This window comes from Nerophis ophidion, linkage group LG22 (genome assembly GCF_033978795.1).
Source record: "Nerophis ophidion isolate RoL-2023_Sa linkage group LG22, RoL_Noph_v1.0, whole genome shotgun sequence".
Lineage (NCBI taxonomy): Eukaryota > Metazoa > Chordata > Actinopteri > Syngnathiformes > Syngnathidae > Nerophis > Nerophis ophidion.
Window position 1 is genome coordinate 1,492,684 of NC_084632.1, and position 27,240 is coordinate 1,519,923.

At 40.3% G+C, this 27,240-nt stretch overlaps 1 protein-coding gene across 4 annotated transcripts in view; it reads right to left on the bottom strand.

Moving 5' to 3' along the window:
* Positions 1 to 26,038, bottom strand: part of LOC133540397 (tetraspanin-1) — a 192,996-nt gene extending 166,958 nt beyond the window's left edge. For 3 of the 4 annotated variants that reach the window (XM_061882960.1, XM_061882955.1, XM_061882956.1), the window contains exons 1-2: positions 25,781 to 26,030; positions 25,391 to 25,567 (exon numbers count right to left, since the gene is read on the bottom strand). The gene's annotated coding sequence lies outside the window, so the exon portion shown is untranslated. Of the gene's footprint in view, positions 1 to 25,390; positions 25,568 to 25,780 lie in introns of all 4 variants that reach the window. The other variant, XM_061882962.1, reaches the window with a different exon arrangement.
* Between the last annotated feature and the right edge of the window lie 1,202 nt (positions 26,039 to 27,240).

Below are 27,240 nucleotides of genomic sequence, written 5' to 3' on the forward strand. Positions count from 1 at the left end.
ACATATAGACATAGTTACATACACATATATACACACAAACATATAAATACACACACATAACATGTTCTATTGCAGCTGTAAGTAAAGAAGCATATAATTAGAAAGTAATGGAGACTATTGCCTCCATTAGCGTTTCCCTATTAAAACACCACAGCAAAACTGCCTACTGTATATTACCTCACAACAATGCACATGCTAATTCCCCATTAGCATTTATACTAAAGAAAAACAACACAGAATGTATGCACTCCATGTTTTATGTGCTTTCAAAAGGAAAGGAAAAAATCAATTACCGCTATTTCAGCGAAAGTGCCATGTTGTGAAAGGATCTAAATTGGGAGAGTGTGTGTGTGTGTGTGTGTGTGTGTGTGTGTGTGTGTGTGTGTGTGTGTGTGTGTGTGTGTTTCACAGATCACATTGACTTAGATATGGTCTGGCTAAGTTTTAATGGCCAGCACTTACAGTAGATGAGTGGTTCAGCACTCTTAGCACATTATACTGTTAGTGGACACACAGTGCAAATCAGGGGGGTCAGAGATTTTAGTGTGCTCCATCGGTGAAGTGCACTACTCGGCTGAATTCTAATTAACCTGCTGCTAAAAGCTGTGGACAAGTTGGAGCGCTTCCAACAAAAAGTAATAACGACTAATGGTTACACTTGCCGACAGCGCGAGTCATGTGACGCACGTTGGGACGTTTCTCATAAATAACGGAAGCAATGAAGGCAAACATGAAGAGAACATTTGATTCCATTACAGTCTTTGTAGGCTTTTCATTTGACCAACATACATGGGCATTAAGGGTTGCACAATACAGATGATACAAAAAGCGTACATTTGACCGACGATGGAGCTTTTAATTAGGTTATAACGTGATAATAGAAGTTGACGCATTCAAGACGTGTACTGCTAATTTCGCCTCCATTACGGTAAATAAACTATTTTACAAGTAACTTTGTCACTGGAGGACGAGGAACATCATCATGCTGGACCACTTATCCGAGTGAGGTACAAGAAGTCATGCTAACCGCTAAGCAAGAGATTGGGAATGTCTCAATTGTGATACAATTATCGACAGTAACAATATCCGATTGTCCACGTGTGTTAGTTTTCTTCGTCTACCGCTTCCAAACAGTGTGCGAGAGGTAGGGCTGGGCGATATATCGATATATACAATATATCGTGGGTTTAGACTCTGTGCAATATAGAAAATGACTATATCGTAATATTCGAGTATACGTTCTCACAGGCTCTTCTCACTCTTTCCTGTCTCTCCTCACAGACAGGCAGGCGCACATTCTTACATACGTCACATACTGTCACGTCATACGTCACATACGTACGCCCTTGCCCAACAGAGAGGTAGCAGACTGGGCTACGTTAGCTGCTAACGTAGCCGTACGAGTGGGAATACGAGGGAAAGAAGGTGCGGATCTGGTATTAAATGAAGGAAGACTTAATTCCCAAGAAAAACAGCAGGGGGTCCATCGTCTCCCGGTGGTTCGGCTTCAAGTGCGAATATGTCAAACAGACAACCGTAATTTGTCAAGTGTGGGGCAAAAGCGTTGCTACAAAAAGTAGCATTACTGCTAATATGTAGCATGATTTGAAAAGTCACTCGCTAGAGAATGAAGAGAATTTCATAACCTTAGTAACCTACCACATAGTGAAGGACAAATACTGTTTGATTTCCTATTATGTAGCTCATTTTAATTTGACACTTAGTCTCTGACAATCTTGCACTTTCTGTTTTGAAATGACATGAATGTTTGTGCCACTGCTTAATAACTGTTTGATAAATACACTTTTGGTAAATTGACTTAGTTGTGATTTCCCTCTCTGCATGAAAGTTTAAAAGTAGCATATATTAATGCAGTATGAAGAAAAATGTTTTAATGTAAACACATAGAATCATCATACTGCTGTGATTATATGCATCAAGTGTTCAAGGCAAAATATAGAGATATACAGTATATTGTATATCGCGATATGGCCTAAAAATATCGCGATATTAAAAAAAGGCCATATCGCCCAGCCCTAGCGAGAGGGTTCACTCAATGCATCGCTCAACACCTGAGCAGGTTTATTCCATAGCAGAACGGAGTAAATCGTAAAAAAACCTAAATCAGAACATACCTAAAGATAACCGTGGTAATTTTGGTCACATTAACAATGTTATGGACATTTCATATTGTTTAGAGCTGGGAGATAAAAATATGTGTTGGCATGCACACGTGATCGACATCAATAAAAAATGTGACAAAAAAAACATTGTAATTGAAAGAAACCGGAAGTTGCAAAACAAAGTTAGTTGAATGAACAAAGTAGGGCTGAGCGATATGGCCTTTTTTTAATATCTCGATATTCTTGGGCCATATATATATTTCGATATTTTGCCTTAGCCTTGAATGAACACTTGATGCATATAATGACAGCAGTATGATGATTCTATGTGTCTACATTCAAACATTCTTCTTCATACTGCATTAATATATGCTACTTTTAAACTTTCATGCAGAAAAGGAAATCACAACTAAGTCAATTGAGCAAAAGTGTATTTATTAAACAGTTATTAAGCAGTGGCACAAACATTCACGTCATTTCAAAACAGAAAGTGCAAGATTGTCAGAGACATTTTAAAACAAGATATTAGTGCACTTTTGTGCATGATGTCGCTAAAATGACATATCAAAACAACACTAAATTAAAGTGCACATTTTGTACAGAACGCCACTACAATAGTTTAAAACAAATTAAGTGAACTTTTGTGCATGATGTCACACAAGATATTTCAATAAGTGTCAAATAAAAATGAGCTGCATATCAAATAGTGTATGTCCTACGGTGTTGATCTGGAAGCAGTTGCTTCGGCATTTTGTTGGTGTGGCACCGAACGGAGATGTTGACATGCAGAGTTTGAAGCACTCTTCATTCTCTAGCGGGTGACTTTCCAAATGATGCTACAAATTAGCAGTGCTGCCACTTTTTGTAGAATCGCTTCTGTCGCATAAATGTTTGACATATTCCCGCTTGAAGACAAACCACCGCCAGACGATGCGCCCCGTGCTGTTTTTCTTGGGAATTAATTCTTCCTCCATTTGATAAATTTGCACCTTCTCTCTTTCGTATTACGACTCGCAACACACCGTTAGCATCACAGCTAATGTTACCCATGTCGCTACCTCCTAGGGGCGGCATAGCTCGGTTGGTAGAGCGGCCGTGCCAGCAACTTGAGGGTTGCAGGTTCGATTCCCACTTCCGCCATCCTAGTCACTGCCGTTGGGTCCTTGGGCAAGACACTTTACCCACCTGCTCCCAGTGCCACCCACACTGGTTTAAATGGAACTTAGATATTGGGTTTCACTATGTAAAAGCGCATTGAGTCACTAGAGAAAAGAGCTATATAAATATAATTCACTTCACTTCACTCCTGCTGGAGAACGTGTGACGTTGCACACGTGATGTATGTAAGAAGGTGCGCTTGTTTTAAGTCTCTGTGAGAAAGAGAGACAGGAAAGAGTGGTATGGACCGATATAAAACACTTATGATAAATGGGTTGTACTTGTATAGCGCTTTTCTACCTTCAAGGAACTCAAAGCGATTTGACACTACTTCCACATTCACCCATTCACCATATTTGCCAACCCTCCCGGATTTTCTGGGACACTCCCGAAATTCAGCGCCTGTCCCGAAAACCTCCCAGGACAAATTTTCTCCGGAAAATCTCCCGAAATTCAAGCGGAGCTGGAGGCCACGCCCCCCCAACATTGATTCAGACCTGACTCAATGTTGTGACCCTCTTAAATAGGACAATACCGTCATCTACTGTACATAGAATAGAATGTAAATATATTTTACATTTGTTCTGAAGCCCACAGTAAAGAGACGTAACTATATGACGTCGCCTGGTTATTGACTCCAAACCAATATATTCGACGGGAAAAATGAAAAAAATACACTTACAAGTTCCAGAACGATTGGAAACAAGAATTTCAGTTTATCCAGGAGAGTTCAAAGGAGAAGGGGTATGTTGCCTGTACATTTTGTAGAACAGCCTTCTCCATTGAACACGGCGGCCGAACGGATATTCAGCCATTAACGGTCAGCGAAACACAAAGCGTCCGCAGCGCAGCATCGTTCACAACCTAGTATTATGAGCTACCTCGCAAAATGGAGACGTTAGACCCAAGGGTGTAACTTATGCTGAGACAAAGATGGCTATGCTGATAGCTGGAAGCAACATCCCGTTCTCATTTGCTGGTCTTTACAACAAATCCGTGAAGGATGTTCCCGGATTCGGAGATCGCTCGCCAATACGCAAATGGCAGAACAAAGTTTACTCAAATAGTGAAAGGTAAGTGTTGTTTTTTTATTAACCAGCAAGCACAGTACAGTTAGTAGAATAACTGTGTTTTTATTACTGTTTATTTGATAAGTGCCGTCGGAAATTCAACTATTTTTTTTATTTATATATATATAATATCATAAATATATATAGCTAGAATTCACTGAAAGACAAGTATTACACACACATATATATATATATACATATATACACACACATATATATATATATATATATATATATGAAATACTCGAGTTGGTGAATTATACGCCACCCCTCTTAACCACGCCCCCCGCCCCACCCCCCACCTCCCGAAATCGTAGGTCTTAAGGTTGGCAAGTATGACATTCACACACTGATGGAGGGAGCTGCCATGCAAGGCGCTAACCACGACCCATCAGGAGCAAGGGTGAAGTGTCTTGCTCAAGGACACAACGGACATGACGAAGTAGATGGGGATTGAACAAGGAACCCTCAAGTTGCTGGGACGACCACTCTCCCAGCCGTGCCACGCCTTTAAAGAAATGACCAAAGCCTGGAAGGGCCATGTCATCTCGGGAGAAGTAAAATGCCAAGGAAATGTAAGTGTAGGAAGCTAACAGCTTCATGTTGACCATTGGGTTAATGGCGGCCTAGCATTCGCGGTGGTAGTCCTGGCGCACTTGAGACTCCATTTTGGCTGGCGGGTTTGTCTTTTCTTACAAAAAATAAGGTACAAAAATAGAGCTTTGCGTGTGGTTATATTGTGATGCCGTTTTCATCCATATAGCCCAGCCCTCGTATGATTACATTTCTATATCACATTGCATGATCTGCTGGACCCTTTCTGTCCAATAGCTTTCACCTGAACACAAACCCTTCAGACACGCACACACTGAGATCCACGGAGGGCCGAGCAATCAGCAGCTACCTAAGCTGAGGTGCGTGAAGGAATGGCGTGACGGGCAGGGGGAGATCTATTTTTCAGGAGATGAATTTCAATATTTATGAAGTGACAGGCAGCTGTTCAAATGTGTGTGTGGAATCCTTCAAGGTCTTCTATAGCCTTCATATATGACTGCAATATTTAAAGCTGCTTAGAGTGGACAGAACACATGCACACCAGGAAGAATGCACAATTCAAATATGCAGGTCAAAGGACTAAAGATTTTCTGATCATCCAAAATATTGACTTAATTGTTGCACTATCGACTATAAACTGCTCTTGTACTTGGTATCGTTGCAGTCAATATCTGTATAGACCCACCAATTTGATGATGATGATACTTGTAAGAACGGTAGTTTATTTACTGCCATGGAGGTGTGGACCAGTGATTTAGAAGTACCCTATTTTTCGGACTATAAGGCGCACTTTTAAAAACTTTTTATTTTCTCAATAATCGACAGTCCGCCTTATAAGCCGGTGCGCCTAATGTACACAATAATTCTGGTTGTGCTTACCGACTTCACAGCTATTTTATTTGGTACATGCTGTATTGATAAGTGTGACCAGTACATGGTAGTCACACATAAGAGATACGTGTGGACTGCAAGATGACGCCAGTAAACAACACCAAAACTTTAAATTAGGGCTGGGCGATATGGCCTTTTATTATATCTCGATATTTTCAGGCCACGTCACAATACACCATATATATCTCGATATTTTGCCTTAGCCTTGAATGAACACTTGATGCATATAATGACAGCAGTATGATGATTCTATGTGTTTACATTAAAACATTTTTCTTCATACTGCATTCATATATGCTACTTTTAAACTTTCATGCAGAGAGTGAAATCACAACTAAGTCAATTGAGCAAAAGTGTATTTATTAAACAGTTATTAAGCAGTGGCACAAACGTTCATGTCATTTCCAAAACTGAAAGTGCAAGATTGTCAGAGACATTTTAAAACAAGCTATTAGTGCACTTTTGTGCATGATGTCACTAAAATGACGTATCAAAACAACACTAAAATAAAGTGCACTTTTTGTACAGAACGCCACTACATAAGTTAAAAACAAATAAAGTGCACATTTGTGCATGATGTCACACAAGATATTTGAAGAAGTGTCAAATAAAAATGAGCTGCATAATAGGAAATCAAATAGTGTATGTACTTCGCTATGTGGTAGGTTCCTGCGGATGTTAACTATTTTTTTCATTTGTTGTTAATGTGGAAATGGTTGCTTCGGCATTTTGTTGGTGTGGCACCGGCCGCATATGTTGACATGCGGAGTTTCAAACACTCTTCATTCTCTAGCAGGTAACTTTTCAAATGATGCTACATTAGTAGAGCTGCTACTTTTTGTAGAAACGCTTTTGCCGCATACCTGACATATTGTGGTTGTCTGTTCAACATATTCCCACTTGAAGCCTAAACACCGCCAGACGATGGACCCAGCGCTGTTTTTCTTGTGAATTATTTCTTCCTTCATTTGTTACCAGATTCGCACCTCCTTTCTCTCGTATTACCACTCGCACCACAGCTAACTAACTAGCTCTGTTCCGCGAGGGCGTATACGTATGTGACGTATGTAAGAAGGTGCGCTTGCTGTCTGACAGGAAAGAGTGAGAAGAGCCTGCAGTGTAATGCCAGCAGCTAAAAGCAACTGTGTGAGAATGTATATCCAGTATCACAATATAGTCATTTTCTATATCACACAGAGACAACCCCACGATATATCGAGTGTATCGATATCGCCTAGCCCTACTTACAGCTTATGAAAACCTTGGAAGTTTTGGGTTTTCAAAAACTAAATATGATCATCAAAATTGTAAGAAAAAAAAATTTGATACATTTTACTTTCTACAGTATGTGAAGAGTTTATCTCATATTTTAGTTACACATTTGACATTGAATTGCTGGAATAGACTTTTACAAAATATTAAAATTTTTTGAGTTTAGCGTCACCTTTTTCGTTAGTTTTAAAGCTAAAATACGTTCACGCTCCCTCTTCTGTCCTCACGCTGTTTCTGCTTGCAAGTGCTCAGTGCGTGTGCTGACCCACATGGGCCTCGACTCATATTACCCGCAATAATCACCACGACGCAACATCAAGTCCAAGGAAAAACAAAAAATACATCTATTTTTCAAAAGGCAGTATTTAGGGCTGTGAATTTATTTGATTCCATTTTCGGGGGTACGGATTCGATTCAGAATCGATTCAAAATCAAACATTGGGAGCCAGTTCCATGATTAATGACATTCCTCCAAAAAAAAGGTCAAACAGCTCAAATACATTTATTCATCAATCCATTTTCTACCACTTGTCCCTTTTGGGTTCGTGTGGAGCCTATCTCAGCTACAATCGGGCGGGAGGCAGCGTACACCCTGGACAAGTCGCCACCTCATCACAGGGCCAACACAGATAGACAGACAACATTCACACTCATATTCACACACTAGGGACCATTTAGTGTTGCCAATCAACCTATCCCCAGGTGCATGTCTTTGGAGGGGGGAGGGGCCTATCCCCAGGTGCATGTCTTTGGAGGTGGGAGGGGCCTATCCTCAGGTGCATGTCTTTGGAGGTGGGAGGAAGCTGGAGTACTCGGAGGGAACCCACGCAGTCACGGGGAAAACATGCAAACTCCACACAGAAATATCTCAAGCACGGGATTGAACTCAGGACTACTCAGAACCTTCGTATTGTGAAGCACATGCACTAACCCCTTTTCCCACCGTGCTGTCCATACTGTATATATGTTGTAAATATTAAATAAATAAATAAATTAAAGCATAGACACATTCATATATATTATTTATTGTTACAAGCGGCCCTCTGATGGCAGCCATAACAGCAATGTGGCCCTCGATGAAAAGGAGTAAGACAACCCTGATCTACTTCAACAATATGATTTGTCTGAGTGGCTGGACAGGGCACATCGTTTTTTTTTATCGATTTTAACTAGAGATGTCCGGTAATGGCTTTTTTGCCCATATCTGATATTCCGATATTGTCCAATTCTTATTTACTGAATCCGATATGAACCGATACATATATATAGAGTCGTGGAATTAACACATTATTATGCCTAACTTTGTTGTGTTGCCCCGCTGGATGCATTAAACTATGTAACAAGGTTTTCCAAAATAAATCGACTCAACTTAAGGAAAAAAATGCCAACATGGCACTACCATATTTATTATTGAAGCCACAAAGTGTATTATTTTTTTTTAAATGCCTAAAAACAGCAATTTGGGATATGCCCTCCCTGAGAGAGCATGAGGAGGTGGAGGATGGGAGGGGTTGGGGGGTGGGGGTAGCGGGTGGTGTATATTGTAGCGTCCCGGAAGAGTTAGTGCAGCAAGGGGTTCTGGGTATTTGTTCTGTTGTATTTATGTTGTGTTAAGGTGTGGATGTTCTCTCGAAATGTGTTTGTCATTGTTGTTTGGTGTGGGTTCACAGTGTGGCGCATATTTGTAACAGTGTTAAATTGTTTGTACGGCCACCCTCAGTGTGATCTGTATGGCTGTTGACCAAGTATGGCTTGCATTCACTTGTGTGTGTGAAAAGCCGTATATATTATGGTTTTTTAATTCATTAGTATCTGTTAGGGGTGTAACAGTGCGTTTATTTGTATTGAACCGTTTCGGTACGGGGGTTTCGGTTCGGTGCAGAGGTGAACCGAACGAGTTTCCAGATGCACATATAAAGTAGCGTAAACAATACTCGTGCTAGGATAGACTGACCATACGTCCTCTTTTCACCAGACATGTCCTCTTTTGCGGGGCTGTCAGGCAGAGTTTCTTAAATGCCTCAAATGTCCGGCATTTTAAGTTAGGGTTGCGTGTATTTTCAGGGTTAAAAATAAAACAAATAGTGCACGCAGCAGCACTGGTGAGGGAGGGGCAGAGACAGAGAGAGTTATGATAAACGCGCATGCGTCGTCAGGCTCTGCTTTTTATCCATTGATTTATCAGATTTTATTTTTAGCAGGGGTGTCAAAAGTGTGCCCCGGAGGCCATTGGTGGCCCACAGCTAATGTTTTAAAGGCCCACGGCACATTCTAAAACTACATTTAAAATAAACAAAAACATAACAGAAGTGAAATAAAAAAGCTTGAAGGTTAAATGTCATTTAGAAAAAGTTGCAACGTTGATTAATAAAACAAAGCTGTTTTATTTTCTTTCAAACTGTCATTGCTTAAAACATAATATTGAATCAAAATCAATGTTATGAATTATTGAGCTATCCAAGGTTCCCATTACTTCACATCAAATATGACACTAAGGAAAATATTTTTGGTGGAAGATTTTGCAAATTTGTTAAATACATAACCCAAAAATTTACATTTTGTTGATTTCTTACTAAACCGAAAATTAACCGAACCGTGACCTCTGAACCGAGGTACGTACCGAACCGACATTTTTGTGTACCGTTACAACCCTAGTATCTGTATATTGTACAACACCAGTCGCAATACTTTGTCCATATGTGCTGACAATAGTTTCTTAAGCACTTCAACGCAACTTTTTCATGTGATGAGCAAGCAAGCAGTCAACTTCCCAACAGCAACTTTGCACAAACTGCCAGATTTTCCTCCAACAAAACTCTGACCGCTTCCAAAAGGGCTCGCTTTTGTGCAATAGTTAAGTTTGCGAGTGTGAGTCAGTGCGTCTGCTGATAGCAGCATGTGGCAGACGCGGCGACGGGGTGTGTGTGTGTGTGTGTGTGTGTGTGTGTGTGTTTGGTTGGCGTGGCGGACCATTGCTGGAATGTGGAGCGAGGATCGTAGAAGCTGTTGGAAGGAGATGATTGGCTTCGGGAACGCGGTGGCCCCCGTCGTGACAGATGGTTGGGTGGTGGACTCACCGAGCTGAAATCACCCACTCGCACATACAGTATGTGGCTTTAGCAGAGCTGCTGAGCGTGCGCGCCACAACACACATGCGCTGACTTCAAGCACTGTGCTACCATCTTGAAGATTTTTTTTTTTGTATCACCTTTTCATTTCATTTGTACGATTTAAGAGTTGGAGTAGGGCTGGGCGATATATCGCGGGTTTGTCTCTATGCGATATAGAAAATGACTATATCGTAATATTCGAGTATACGTTCTCACGCAGTTGCTTTTAGCTGCGGGCATTATACTGCAGGCTTTTCCCACTCTATGCTGTGTCTCCTCACAGACAAGCGCACCTTCTTACATACCTCACATCATACGTCACATACTGTCACATCACACGTCACCTCATACGTCACATACGTATACGCCCAGCAGAGAGGTAGCAGCGTGGCTAACGTTAGTTGTGATGCTAGCGGACTCGGAGGTGCTGATTCCCCTCCCAGTCGAGTGGACACAAGAGAAAGAAGGTGCGAATCTGGTAACAAACGAAGGAAGAATTAATTCCCAAGAAAAAAAGCAGGGGTCCATCGGCTGGCGGTAGTTCGGCTTCAAGCGGGAATATGTCGAACAGACAACCGTAATATGTCAAGTGTGGGGCAAAAGTGTTGCTACAAAAAGTAGCATTAGTGCTAATATGTAACATCATTTGAAAAGTCACCTGCTAATAACTTTAATAAATACAGTTTTTGTCAATTGATTTAGTTGTGATTTCCCTCTCTGCATGAAAGTTTAAAAGTAGCATATATTAATGCAGTATGAAGAAGAATGTTTGAATGTAGACACATAGAATCATCATACTGCTGTCATTATATGCATCAAGTGTTCATTCAAGGCTAAGGCAAAATATCCAGATATATATCCTGTATCGCGATATGGCCTAAAAATATTGAGATATTAAAAAAGGCCATATTGCCCAGCCCTAAGTCAGAGACACACAATCCCCAACTTTGTAGAGCGGTGGTTGGTGGAATAGTTGCTGATTGCGTGGAATTAGGGTTAACAATTAGGGAGGTTCCCATCAGGGTGTCGATACAGACCATCCATAAGTGAGATTGGCAGATACAGATCATATTTATTAACTGTACATTTTGCACTCTATTTATGGTGAGTTCTATTTTAACCAGGTCCTTATTCTCTTTTGTTTAATACAACCTTTTGTTCAAAACAAAGTCCATAGTACACAATACTCAAACACTACTATTTATTACTAATTTAAAGGGGAACTGCACTTTATTTTGGAATTTTGCCTATCTTTTACAATCATTGTGAAAGACATGACAACGGACAGATTTTTTTTTGTTTATGCATCCTAACCTGAAAATGAAAATAAATAAAAGTCCACTTTAGGTTTGTACTGGTATACTATCGCGGTACTAATGAATCAAAAACAGTATTATTCTCTGTTTGAAAAATCACTGTCATGATACCATGTATCTAGTCGATACTACTATGATGACATCTAGGGTTGGGCAATATGGCCTTTTTTTTATATCTCGATAGGTTTACAACATATCACGAAACACGCTTTATATCTCAATAATTTGCCTTAGCCTTGAATGAACACGTGACACAAATAATCACAGCAGTATATTGATTGTGTCTACATTCAAACCTTCTTCATACTGCATTAATATATGCTACTTTTAAACTTTCATGCAGAGAAGGAAATCACAACTAAGTCAATTGAGCAAAAGTGTATTTATTAAACAGTTATTAAGCAGTGGCACAAACATTCATGTCATTTCAAAACAGAAAGTGCAAGATTGTCAGAGACATTTTAAAACAAGATAGTAGTGCACTTTTGTGCATGATGTCACTAAGATGACATGTCAAAACAACACTAAATTAAAGTGCACTTTTTGTACAGAACACCACTTCAAGAGTTTAAAATAATTAAGTGCACTTTTGTGCATGATGTCACACAAGATATTTCAATAAGTGTCTCATAAAAATGAGCTGCATAGTAGGAAATCTGATAGTGTTCGTCCTTCCCTATGATGTAGGTTCCTGCGGACATTATCTCCTTTTGTGGTTGACTACTTTTTTCATACAGTGTTGATGTGGAAATGTTTGCCTTGGCATTTTGATGGTGTGGCAGTGAATGGACATGTTGAAATGCGGAGTAAGCACTATTCATTCTCCAGCAGGTGACTTTTCAAATGATGCTACACATTAGCAGTAATGCTACTTTTTGTAGCAACGCTTTTGCCCCACACTTGACAAATTACGGTTGCCTGTTCGACATATTCCCACTTGAAGCCAAACCACCGCCAGACGATGGACCCCTTACTGTTTTTCTTGGGAATGAATTCTTACCAGATTCGCACCTTCTTTCTCTCGTATTACCACTCGCATGGCTCTGCTAGTATCACAGCTAACGTTACCCATGCCTCTACCGCTCTGCGAGGGCGTATACGTATGTGACGTATGTAAGAAGGTGCACTTGCTGTCTGTGAGAAGGAGAGACAAGAAAGAGTGAGAAGAGCCTGCAGTGTAATGCCCGCAGCTAAAAGCAACTGGGTGAGAACGTATACTCGAATATCACGATATAGTCGTTTTTAATATCGCACAGAGACAAACCCGCGATATATCGAGTATATTGATATCGCCCGGTCCTAATTAAATCGATATTTTTTGGCATCACAACAACTTATTTCCTTTTTTTTATATATATATTACATTTACAAACTCAGGAAATATGTCCCTGGACACATGAGGACTTTGAATATGACCAATGTATGATCCTGTAACTACTTGGTATCGAAACACTACCTAAATTTATGCTATTCAAACAACAGATGAATAATTGATTATTACATTTTAACAGAAGTGTAGACAAAACATGTTTAAAGAGAGTAACCAGATAAATAGTAAATGAACGTAGATCAATAATCCATTTTTAGAACATGTCCCTCATAATTTTGACAAAATAGAATGATAGATGACATAACATGCATATGTCAGCAGACTAATTAGCAGCCTTTGCTTGCTTGCTTACTACTAAAATAAAATGTGTCTATTATGTTCATTCATTTAAGGACAAAATTGTTCTTTGATTGCAATAAAAACATATGTTTAATATACCTTAAGATTGTTTGTTAAAAAAAAAAAAAATGCAATTTTTTTGTGATCCCGCTATTTAGAAAAGTACAGAAAAGTATCGAAATACATTTTGGTACCGATACTAAAATATTGGTATCGGGACAACACTAGTCCACTTACAGTGGAGTCAATGGGAGCTCCTCTATTCCGCCCATAAAATACAATAAATGACCATGCAAAAAACCAACAATACATTTTGTTACTTGAATATTAACCAAGTATTTGTGGTATTGTTATCGTAAACACTAACGCAGACAATATATTCATAGCAGCGACGTGATCACTTCCGTGTCCCCCTATGTTTACATCATCAAGTGGTCTGCTGCTTCCTCGCTTCCCTGCTCCCTGAACGATTACTTGAGATCATAAATCATGTATCTCTCCTGGACAGAAGAAGTCTGAGTAGGTATTTCGACAAGTTGCTACACTTTGACAGCGATTCTTTACCGGAAACTGGCGAGAACGACACGAAAAGACGCTTGGTCCCTTCGCACCCGCTCCCCTTTTCTTTGTGAGTATTCTGAGTCATTCTTCAGCTAAATGGGAATATATAAACATCAACACCAACATGACAGCAGACTTTGTACAGTAAGTGATGTTTTATTATGTGTATTGGCTCTCAAATTCTGCAGTGAGTAATAATCAGTGATGATGAAAAATAAAAAGCAAACGTGATGCGTTTTTGAAAATTAAAGCGCCGCGTACACTTTAAATGGTCAAAATACGTAAATACTAAATGTTATTATATATGTGCCCGTTACTACATTACTTATATACTTACATGAAACATCTCAATAGAGGTGTTTGAATGTTTTTTTAAAGGATTTATAGGCAGAATTGTGTGGCTCACATAGGCTCTATTGTAAGCCAACTTTTAAATGCATTTATTTGATATTTAGAATGCAAAACAAATATATAAAACAGCTTTTATCGTCATGTCTCTCATAATGATTGTGAACGACAGGCAAGGTGCCCAAAAAAAGTGCAGCACCCCTTCAAATCCTTTTGTTGTTGGCCTCTAAGTCCTCCTTTGTCCAAAACAACAATACATTTTTTAGAGAAAATAAAAATATGTACCTCATCATTCACGTATCGGTCACATACCGATTAGGTCTGTGAATCTTTAGGCACCACACGATTCGATTTGATTTTTGGGAGGAATGACTCAATTCAGAATAGAGTCTAAACGGCTCAAAATCCATAATTTTTTAATGACATTGGGTGCCAGTTCTATGATTACCTACATTCCTACATGAAAATAGATGAACAGCTTTGATAAATTTCTATATACCGGTAACTTAAACAAAAACGGGTTTTGTTTGATAACATTCTACCCAAACATTTATCCATCCATAAACTACCGCTTGTCTCGTTTGGGGTTGCGGGGGATTCTGGAGCCTATTTCAGCTGCATTCGGGCGGTAGGCGAGTTACACTCTGGACAAGTCACCACCTCTAGTGTATATATATCAAGAATATTTCAGCTGTTTTTATCTTCCTTTGTGGGGGCATTGTTGATTGTCATGTCATGTTCGGATGTATATTTTGGACGCCGTCTGTGCTCCACAGTAAGTCTTTGCTGTTGTCCAGTGAAATACAAATAAGGCAACAAGAGAATATCCCGCCATTCTTTTTTCTAAAGTAAATCTGTACAGCAGATATGATCATCTACATCAACTATATGACTTGTCTGAGTGGCTGGACAGGACCAAAAAATGTTTTCCGTCTATTTTTAATTTGTTTGAATCGATTAAGAATCTTTTTTTTGGCCCCCCCCTAAGAAACACTGTGTTAAAACAATGACTCAATTTATTAAACATCCATCCATCCATTTTCTACCGCTTATTCCCTTTTTGGGGTCGCGGGGGGCGCTGGCGCCTATCTCAGCTACAATCGGGCGGAAGGCGGGGTACACCCTGGACAAGTCGCCACCTCATCGCAGGGCCAACACAGATAGACAGCAACATTTAAAAAATATATATTTTCACAAAATGGACATATCATCTTCCAGAAAATAGCATGCTACCTAACAAACCAATAAAAAAACAGAGTAGTAGAGGTGGGAATCTTTGGGAACCTCAAGATTCAATTACCATTACACTTCAGGAGCTACGAGTCAATTAAAAATCAATTATTAAGTTTTACATTTCTTTTCGTTTCACTAAAGAAGCATTTATCACTTGCAACTTTTAAAAAATAGTGCATTTGTAATAACAAATTCCCATCACATCTATAAAATTTATGGTGATGTGTGCAAGAGTGGAGCATAAGAGCCCTGTAATAAAAGCTCTCTGCACTCAGCCTCGTTTTAGAACTGTCTGCATTACTTTATTTACAATTTTTTTTTAAAACTATCGATTGACGCTTACTAATCGATTTTAAGATTGTCCGTGACTGAATTGCGAAGCATCTAAAAATGTATATTTTTACCCACCTTTACAGAGGAATACCTCATTTTCGTTGTTGCCCCGAGTTTAACAGAAGCTCTGCTTGTGCATCTCCCTGAGCAAACATGAAGGTGTGTACGCCCACCACCATCATCATCATCATCATCATCACCACCTCTCACAGTCGCCGCCGCCATTATCACTGCCATCAGCAGCTAAGCAACAAATAGCAGCAGTGTGCTTGACACGGAGGCCGACGCCAAAAGCAAACAAGCAGGCAGGAGAGAGAGGGGACGTGACAGAGTAGAAGCTTGGGAACGTCACAAGTACAGATCGACCGATTATTTGGCATTCTGACGTACATCACTCCTTTTTTTGGGGGGGGAAATTGGTATCAACTAGAGATGACCGATAATATCGGACTGCTGATATTATCGGTCAATAATTGCTTTGAAATGTGATATCGGAAATTATCGGTATCGGTTTCAAAAAGTAAAATGAATGACTTTTTAAAACGCCACTGTGCGTGGGAGAAGTACAGAGCGCCAATAAAACCTTAAAAGGCACTGCCTTTGTGTGCCAGCCCAATCACATAATATCTACGGCTTTTCACACACAGAAGTGCATGCAAGGCATACTTGGTCAACAGCCATACAGGTCACACTGAGGGTGGCCGTATAAACAACTTTAACACATATGCGCCACACTGTGAACCCACACCAAATAAGAATGACGAACACATTTCGGGAGAACATCCACATCGTAAAACAACGTAAACACAACTGTACAAATACCCAGAACACCTTGCAGCACTAACTCTTCCAGGACGCTACAATATACACCCCACCTCTACCCCTTACCCCCTCCACCCCCACTTCAACCTCCTCATACTCTCTCAGGGAGATCATGTCCCGAATTCCAAGCTGCTGTTTTGAGGCATGTTAAAAAAAAAAATCCACTTTGTGACTTCAATAATAAATATGGCAGTGCCATGTTGGCATTTTTTTCCATAAATTGAGTTGATTTATTTTGGAAAACCTTGTTACATTGTTTAATGCATCCAGCAGGGCATGACAACAAAATTAGGCATATTAATATGTTCATTCCACAACTGCATATATTGGTATCGGTTGATCGGCACACGTAATAATCTGTATCGGTGCTGAAAAACCCATATCAGTCAATGTGTGGTTAGAAAGTCTGAGATGATACTATACTTTGTCTACTTAGAGTCCAAGCAGAACCATAATCTATAAATGAGATGGATGTTCTACTTAAGTGCTCTACTGAACGAAGTGTGCACTAAATATATTTTTTATGTCCATTTTAAAAAGGATTCCGTCCATTACAGCACAGTTGCTTCTTGTTGGGGATCAATGTGGAAAATATTGTCTTTCACATCGCATTTATTACAAGATAGGAGTGGGACTCCTATCAAAAATCCCAATACGATATGAATACAATAGAATCAGACAGAAATTGTGCAATATTTTGGAAGAAAAACACCTGTAATCGCTAGTTTTAGCAGTCGCCATTGCCGCATCCTTGTGAAAGTAGCCTCTGGCAGCATCCTGTTATCACGCGCTATCACCACAATGCCTCATTTTCTCAAACTATGGGTAAACAATCCACTTGTGGCTGCAGTCGCCCGCCTCTTAGGTACTTGGTGCTTGTAAAGCTTTCCAGCGTGTGCACCATTCTAGTCTTTCAGCTTGTATTCAAAACAAAACAACTACAAAGTCTTCTCAGTGGTGGTGTTGAGCAGGTTGCTGAATGTGTGTTTCGTTACAAGACAGAAAAAACAACTTCTGACACCCTAACGCAGGGGTCTGCAACCCATTATGAGCCATGTTGGACCAAAAATACAAAAAAGAAATCAGTCTAGACTCGCAAAAAATTAAAAAGCCTTATATTCCATCCATCCATCTTCTTCCGCTTATCTGAGGTTGGGTCGCGGGGGCAGCAGCCTAAGCAGGGAAGCCCAGACTTCCCTCTCCCCAGCCACTTCATCCAGCTCTTCCCGGGGGATCCCGAGATGTTCCCAGGCCAGCCGGGAGACATAGTCTTCCCAACGTGTCCTGGGTCTTCCCCGTGGCCTCCTACCGGTTGGACGTGTCCTAAACACCTCCCTAGGGAGGCGTTCGGGTGGCATCCTGACCAGATGCCCGAACCACCTCATCTGGCTCCTCTCCATGTGGAGGAGCAGCGGCTTTACTTTGAGTTCCTCCCGGATGACAGAGCTTCTCACCCTATCTCTAAGGGAGAGACCCACCACCCGGCGGAGTTAACTCATTTGGGCCGCTTGTACCCATGATCTTGTCCTTTCGGTCATAACTCATAGCTCATGACCATAGGTGAGGATGGAAATGTGGAACGACAGGTAAATTGAGAGCTTTGCCTTCCGGCTCAGCTCCTTCTTCACTACAACGGCTCGATACAGCGTCCGCATTACTGAAGACACCGCACCGATCCGTCTGTCCATCTCACCATCCACTCTTCCCTCACTCGTGAACAAAACTCTGAAGTACTTGAACTCCTCCACTTGGGGCAGAGTCTCCCCCCAACCCAGAGATGGCACTCCACCCTTTTCCGGGCGAGAACAATGGACTCGGACTTGGAGGTGCTGATTCTCATCCCGGTCGCTTCACACTCGGCCGCAAACCGAAAAAGCCTTACATAGGTTTGATATTGTAGCCAACACATGATCCATCCATCCATCCATTCTCTACCGCTTATTCTCTTTGGGGTCGCGGGGGGCGTTGGTGCCTATCTCAGCTACAATCAGCGGTAGGCGGGGTACACCCTGGACAAGTCGCCACCTCATCCCAGGGCCAACACAGATACACAGACAACATTCACACTCACATTCACACACTAGGGACCATTCAGTGTTGCCAATCAACCTATTCCCAGGTGCATGTCTTTGGAGGTGGGAGGATGCCAGAGTACCCGGAGGGAACCCACGCAGTCACGGGGAGGACATGCAAACTCCACACAGAAAGATCCCGAGCTCGGGATTGAACCCAGCACCTTCGTATTGTGAGGCAGACGCACTAACCCCTCTTCCACTGTGAAGCCCTAGCATTTGAACAAGCTAACATTATTATTTAGCTAATTTAACAGGTATACACCTCAATGTCATATGTTTTGATATTTCACTAATGCTAACTGTAAGCATGTATATATTTGACTGTATTATGCTGATAGTATATATTTGTACCATGATTTGATTAACGTGGACCCCGACTTAAACAAGTTGAAAAACTTATTGGGGTGTTACTATTTAGTGGTCAATTGTACTGTACTGTGCAATCTACTAATACAAGTCTCAATCAATCAATGCTAATGTTAGCATAGTACTGTAAGCATGCTAGCACTTTTAACTCGTTTGTTTTGTTACTTGACGATATTTGGCCAGCGTGCTAACTGTCGGCAGTACAGTTTTGCTTTGGCTCTTTGGCATTGACACAAATTTCTACGGCATTTTGTAGTTCTTTGAAGAAAATCTATACATTGTACCGGTTTTAAAAGTTGAAAATGACCAAAATTTGAGAGTCTGTGGCACTTGTGCTGTAGTATTATGTGTACATTAGGGTGTTTTTGGGGGGTCTGTGAAGTCTTGCAGATGAAGTGTCCCTGCGGAAAATATTGAATCCCTAGCAGCTGCCGGCAGCAAAGTACTGTTCTGCAACAGCGATGGGGGTTTATTCTACACGCCGCGTTCCCCCTGGAACACACAGAAATTCATCACCCAGTGTCGCCAGGTAAACAAAACGAGAAGAATGACTCGCCAAACAATCCGTACCACCTTGTTGCTCCACTTCTGCGAGTTGGAAGCAGGTAAGAAGAACTTTAGCGTGTTGACGGACGGCGGAGCGTGGTGTTCTTGGCGCACTTGAACACAACCGCCTTGCTCTTTTTACAATTACAGGGTCACCGTGTGTGGGAGTGGAGGCTGGTGCATCAAACCCAAAGCAGACAGACTGGGATGTTCCCATGAGAGCGTATACATTATTTACACACCATCTGCTGGTCCTGTTCGCTCGCATGTTTCTGCTGCATGATGCACTAAATAAGCCCCGTAAATCTCACCGCCGACTTCTCAACGGGCAAATACCAAGCTGACCTGATTCGTTGTGATGAAGATGCTGAGGCATTCTGCCATGCTCACACACACACACACACACACACACACACACACACACACACACACACACACACACACACACACACACACACACACACACACACACACACACACACACAGGGACGGGTACCAAACTCACCTTTCACTATTTGAGTAGCTTTTGTTCTGCCATTTGCGTACTGGCGAGCGATCTCTGAATATGGGAACCATTTCTTCACGGATTTGTTGAGAACATCCGCAAATGAGAACGGGATGTAGCTTGTAGCTATGAGCACAGCCATCTTTGTCTCGGCATAAGTTCCACCCTGGGCTGTTGCCGCAGCCTTGTGCTTCTCTGCCCGTGCATAAGTGACTGTATACGTCCGGCCACCATGTTCAATGGAGAAGTCTGATCTACAAAATTTGCAGGCAGCATACGCCTTCCGCTTCGAGCTGTCCTGGATGAAATGAAATTCTTTTTTCCAATTATTTTGGAACTTGCAAGCGTACTTCTTACTCGTCGTCGCCATGTCTCTTCTTCTGCTTCGTCGTCTCCTAGACTTCAAGGTGTAACCGTTATTGTTTGGCCGGAAACGGCGCCCAGTGAAGGACGGTGTAGCAATAATGTTGTTTGGGTGGAAATCGGGAGAAAGTCGTGAGAATGGTGGCACCGGGAGATTTTCGGGAGGGGCACTGAAATTCGGGACTCTCCCGTGAAAATCGGCAGGGCTGGCAAGTATGGTACCAATAGCATTACCCTTAAAACAATACCCATACCAACTGAGTACTTCATTCGATATTAATCATGTGAAACGAATGCAATGGGTTGCGTGATTTTCACCACTCCTCCCCATTCAAGATTTTTACACAAATACATTTTGAAAGTGCTCAAATATTAATTAAATAACTGTACAAACATGTACAACAAAGTATTATTTTGGCTGTGTAATTAGTGTTATCTCACATGCCCAAAACAATTTACTTGACAATACACGTTTTAACACACAAAGGATGAGTACTGTTAAAATAGTAAGCATTTATATATTACCTGAAGTTATGGACGGTTGAAAAGTGTCCCGTTGAGATGACGACGACGATTCTGGTGTTGTCGAAGCCAGCTTTTTAAACACAGTACAGTTCTCCACCCTTAACTTTGCTTTATGAGGCGTTTAATGATATTGCTAGTTTTACCGGAAATCGTCTTGCCGCGGTGTATGCATTTATTTGTACCCGGCACCACAGGTGTGTAGTACAACCATACCGTTTACCGTTTTGCTGCCGGCATCTCGGAATGATGACCAGCCAATTCTGCACTGCTTCAACCCGCTTTACCGCCATACAAACTATTGTTGTTGCGGTGGTGGACCAATCACATGGCGCATTGAATTGAAGAACACTTGCAGTGATTATCTGCGAGCAAAACCATAGGAACAGTATTTTTTTCTTGATCTGGGTACAAAAACAACCGATTGCAGGTATCGTTTGACAGACGCAGTTTTGATTCTACTTGGTATCGGGTTGTTTCGGTCGTACCGATGCCCAGCCCTACCGACTAGGGATGGGAATCCCGCCAGTTAAGACCGGGCACGGATTCACAACAAACCCAGCGGACCTGGGTTGCGAGTGACGTCACACCCGGTTGCCGACTCAAATGGCTCTTTGCACTTTGGCAACCACTCTAGCAGCTCTGAGAGCGGACTCGGTTAGGGTGTTGGCGCTAGGAATTTTCAAAATGGGGTCCCAGGGACCATACAATAGTATACACTACTGCCATCCACGGTATACACTCCGTTAAACTGCCTTTTGGTAATGTTGCAATTCTCAATGCCGACCAAGAAATTGATTCATAAAAACGCTCCAACCTAAGAAAAGTAAGGCTCCACTTTTCCAAAAATGTGCTAGCTTGATGGTAATTTACATCAGCTTTGCTATTGACATGCTACCGATTAGCGGACCGATTCAGTGGCCTTGTGGTTAGAGTGTCCGCCCTGAGATCGGTAGGCCGGGAGTTCAAACCCTGGCCGAGTGATACCAAAGACTATAAAAATGGGACCCATTACCTAACTGCTTGGCACTCAGCATCAAGCGTTAGAATTGGGGGTTAAATCACCAAAATTATTCCCGAGCACGGCCACCATGGCTGCTCACTGCTCCCCTCACCTCCCAGGGGGTGGAACAAGGGTAATGGGTCAAATGCAGAAGGTAATTTTACCAACACCTAGTGTGTGTGTGACGATCAGTGTTATTTTAACTTAACTTTATTAGCATTAGCCATTTTACATGTCAATTTTAACGCCTCCAAATGTGTTAATGAAAACTACAACTATGATGCAAGTTACAATCAAACAGCTGGTTTGTATAAGTGGAATACTTACATTATTAACATTTCTAGGGCACAACGAAGGAAGAAAAAAAAAAACCATACACTGTTATACACTACTGCCACCTACGGTATACACTCCGTTAAACTGCCTCTAGGTAATGTTGCAATTCTCAATGCCAACCAAAAAATTGATTCATAAAAACGCTCCAACCTAAGAAAAGTAAGGCTCCACTTTTCCAAAAATGTGCTAGCCTGATGCTCATTTACATTGGCTTTGCAGTTGACGTGCTACTGATTAGGACAGGGGTGTCCAAAGTGCGGCCCGGGGGCCATTTGCGGCCCGCAGCTAATCGTTTACCGGCCCGCCACACATTCTGCAAAAATGATAGTAATGCAAAAATTAAAAAAAACATTTAAAAGAAGTGGAATGAGGTGAAATCTAATGATAAAAAGTGGCAATGTCAAGACATAGCTGCCATGCAGGCAGTTTTTTTTCCCTTTTGTCTTTATTTTCTTTTTTCCATTGCTCAAAAAAATCAATGTTATAAAGAATTATTACTTAAAAAATATCACTTTAAAATGTTTTATGTGAAAAAAATATTGCATATGTTGTGTGGTTGCCATATAAAAACATCAAAGATTTGACAAAAGAGCATAAAACAAACAAAATAGTAGTTCAAACTTAAAATTGACCGATTTATCGGAAGTTGATCTTGAAATTTAAGTGTTGGAATTGGGAGTTAAATCACCAAAAATGATTCCCGGCCACTACTGCTCACTGCTCCCCTCACCTCCGAGGGGGTGAACAAGGCGTTGGGTCAAATGCAGAGGACAGATTTCACCACACCTAGTGTGTGTGTGTGACAATCATTGCTACTTTAACTTAATGTAGCAGGTACTTTAGCTAGTATAGTAGAAGTTCTCAATATTTGGGCTAATCAGAAGTCTACATTACGTCTCGGAGAGAGTAGGACAGAACCAATTAAATACTTTAAATGATACTGGTGTTATTTAAACATGTACAGTGCAACAACTAGTAGACAGCCATTAATAGGAATGGCCATTCAAAACAAAAGAAAAAAACAGAAAGGAATCTCAACAAACAATGTTGGTTTAGTTCAGGTAATTCATAAAAAGTAATATCAAAAGTTCTTCAAGTTTATAGGAGCCATATGAGACTGATGGCAGTCCATGTGTGCATTGGCAGTCCATACAGCCACACGGGTTGGCATTGTGGATATGGCAGTTTGGAGTGAAGGTTCAGTTTATTGGCAGGTTGTACTGTAGCATAAAAAATGCAGATGTCCTTAAAACACCACAATAGTCAGTCACCATATTTAAGTACCCAAAATAAAGACTCGACATACATATAAATTCAATCGGATCAGAAACATTGGAGGAAACGGGATTACAACCCGATGCAAACCGCCCATAGAAAATACATGGGTACGGCTAGTAGCTACTATTAGCAAACAGTCTTACCAACTCGGCTTAATATCACAACATCGACACACTCTTTCGTCGGAACTCGGCCCTGATGGTCAGCACCTATAAGTTTACAATTAGTCGTAAAATGTTGGACGGTTATTTTTACGATATGCAGGCAAACGACAACTTTAAAACATACCGGCTTCAGATGTCCCAAGGCCTAGCCGAGTAGTGCAAGAATGATCTCTGGGATCACTAGCGCCCTCTATCACCAGGAAAATCACATTGTACGTGTTTCGCAGCAGTTTTATGATTGCCCAGCACAAGCAATACGTTACACACATACAGTTGTTGACAAAATACACTGTACATTATATACCTCAGCTAACTAAACTGTGGAAATGTATAATATCATTCATATAGCAATACGGTCTCACTGCACAGCAGACAGCAGTTAGCAGAGTCATTGTGCAATCCATGGTGACGGGGAGGCTCAGCTGGCTGTGACTCACCGCAAGTAATTCTCAGTATTTCAACGGCAAATGTGAAAATTAAGCGATATTGAATAAAAATAATCTAAAATTGGTGAAGTTAAATGGAAAATAACTTTATAGTATGATCACTGGATACATATAACAATTTATTTATTTTTTCTTTCCATGACTGCAAGTCACTGACATAAAAATATTAAATAATTAAAATCAATAGTGTCCTGCATTATTGATCTTTGAGGGCTTTAATTGCTAAATAAAGGAACTCTCCTGAAGGAATCAATAGAGTACTATCTATCCATCTAAATGCTGCGTATTTCCGTTTTACTATAAAAAACAAAGTTGTCTTTGACAGAAAAGGCATAAAACCTTATTTGTTTTACTTTATATCAACCTCAAGTTGATAGAGATTTACTGTAAGCATTAAAAAATAATAATTTGACTTACTTTTAACATTTTAGTGACTGAGACCCTCTATGCTCCCCAGGTGCCCTAAGGATTAAAAAAAAATCCATATATTTGGTTGTGGTTTGAAAATGAAAAATATCAAAATGGCCCCCGCATGCTTACATTTTTCCATGTGCGGCCCTCTGTGGAAAAAGTTTGGACACCCCTGGATTAGCATCAGCTGTTTTACATGCCGCCTCCAAATATTTTAATGAAAACTACAACTTTGATGCACATTGTAATCAAACAGCTGGTTTTAAAAAATTGGCACTGTATCGAGTCAAATGTGTCAAAAACTCCAACTATACAAACATTTCTATTTGCATACATTTTGAATCAATGTACTATGACCGGAAATGCTACAAACTAAATTTGTGTAAATCCAAAAACATAGATTAAAAATTTAAATACGACATAAAATGCAGTATGAAAAAAATTAATGGTGATAAAGTTCTGCAATCCTAAATATTATGTTGTGTCAAATAAACTTTGAATGAAAAAATATATTTTCATTTGAAAAAAAAACTAAAAAATATACTTTCATTTGAAAAAAGCACAACATTCATCAATACATCTATAAAGATACATCAAATAACAATAACATAGCTGAGATAGGCGCCAGCGCCCCCCGCGACCCCAAAAGGGAATAAGCGGTAAAAAAATGGATGGAAGGATGGATTAGCAATTAAACGTCATAAAACATTCAAAATTCACATATTTGTACATCATGCTTTTTGCTAAGTGCAAGAATTAAAACAAAAGTATTTTCAAAAAATGGTTGTTTTAAATGTCTCTTGTTTTATTTTTCTACCTTTTTGTAACATTTTGTGCTGCCGTTGTTAAAAAGGTGAAGTCGGCCATATTTGTTATTTTCTACTAAAGTGGAGGGATAAAAGTTGAGTACTCACCAGACGCTGGTCTTGCACGGGAAGCTTGTAAAAGGCTTGTAGGAAGCTTGTAAGAAGATTGTAAGACGCCTCCACCACATAAGATGCTAGAAAAACGTCCTAACTTCTCAACATTGGCGTGTTTTTAATCAGACAAACACCTGACGTTCCCTGTTTCCCTCCTAAACGCTCCACTTCCTGTTGGGAAAAAGAAACAGGAAGAGGAACTTACAGAAACAGGAAAGTCCACAAAATAAAAGCACGGTTGACAGGAAAAGTAAACGTGACTGTCAGGTTTAAACTTAAATAAAGTAATAAGTTAATATGTTGCCAAATGATCTTTCAAATCACTTCTTTCTTTGTAGGAGAGCACAAAAAGCAAGACGAGAGCGTGTTGCTGCTCATTCCCACCTGAACAACAAGACAACAGATGGTTGCCCCTCAGCAAGAACATGAGGTTGAAGAATGCTGCAAATATTGCTTTGGAACGAGCAAAGTTCCCGGGAGAGCGGCGCTGTTAGCACATCACAACTTCCTGAATGGGATCCAGAGCTTATTAGGCACATTTGTGTCACCTGCTTACCCATGATGCACCAGTACTGACAGAGCATCCATCAACAGTGGAACCATGGGAAATACACTCACACTCTTCTTCAGCTTCTGACCATCTTGGAGGAATTCAATACTGGGAGAAAATGGCGGGGAGCGTGGTGGAGTGTGTAGTTAGCACCACTGCCTCAACTGCCTGGGGATTCTGGGTTTGAACCCCACTTTGACCTCTATGTGTGGAGTGAATGCACTCTCCCTGTGCATCATGTGTTAAGTTGTGAATCATAAACATGCAAGTTGTGTTAATCGTGGAAATATGCATGTTATGTTAATTGTAAAACAATATGCATGTTATGTTAATTGTAAAACAATATGCATGTTATGTTCACTGTACAACAACATGCATGTTATGTTACTTGTAAAACAATATGCATGTTATGTTAATTGTCAAAAAAGGCATGTTTTGCTAATTGTTCAACAATATGCATGTTAAGTTAATTGTCCAAAAAATGCACGTTATAACAATTGTAAAACAATATGCATGTTTTGTTCATTGCAAAACAATATGTATGTGATGATAATAGTAAAACTACATGCATGTTACAATAATCGTCCAAAAATGCATGTTTTGTTAATTGTAAAACTACATGCATGTTATGTTAATTGTTAAAAAATATGCACGTTATGTTAATAGCAAAACATTCATCCATCCATTTTGTACTGCTTATTCCCTTTGGGGTGGCGGGGGGCGCTGGTGCCTATCTCAGCTACAATCGGGCGGACAAGTCGCCACCTCATCGCAGATGTGCATATTATGTTAATTCATTCTAAAACTGTATGCATATATTGTTCATTGTAAAACTAAATGCATCTTTTGTTAATTGTCTAAATATAAGCATGTTAAATGATTGTTAAAAAAAATATGCGTGTGATGTTAATTGTGAAAAAAATATGTATGTTTGGTTAATTTTAAAACAATAGTATGTTATGTTAACTGTCAAAAAAATGCATGTTTTGTTAATTGTAAAACAATATGCGTGTTATGTTTATCGTAGGGCTTCACGTTGGCAGAAAGGGTTATTGCGTCTGCATATTTTTTGTGCTTACCATAAGAATTTGTATTTTTTTGAACAAAAAAGGCATAAAAAATGGTAACTTTTTTTTTTTTTTTTTACTCTATTGGCAGATCCAGCTGTTATGATCCACTGCCCAGATCATATTTTGATTTAGGTTTTTGAGTCATTTTGTGTTTTTCTAATTGTATTGGACTCTTTTGGTTCCTGGTTGTACTTCCTTGTTTAGTCTGTCACCATAGTTACGCA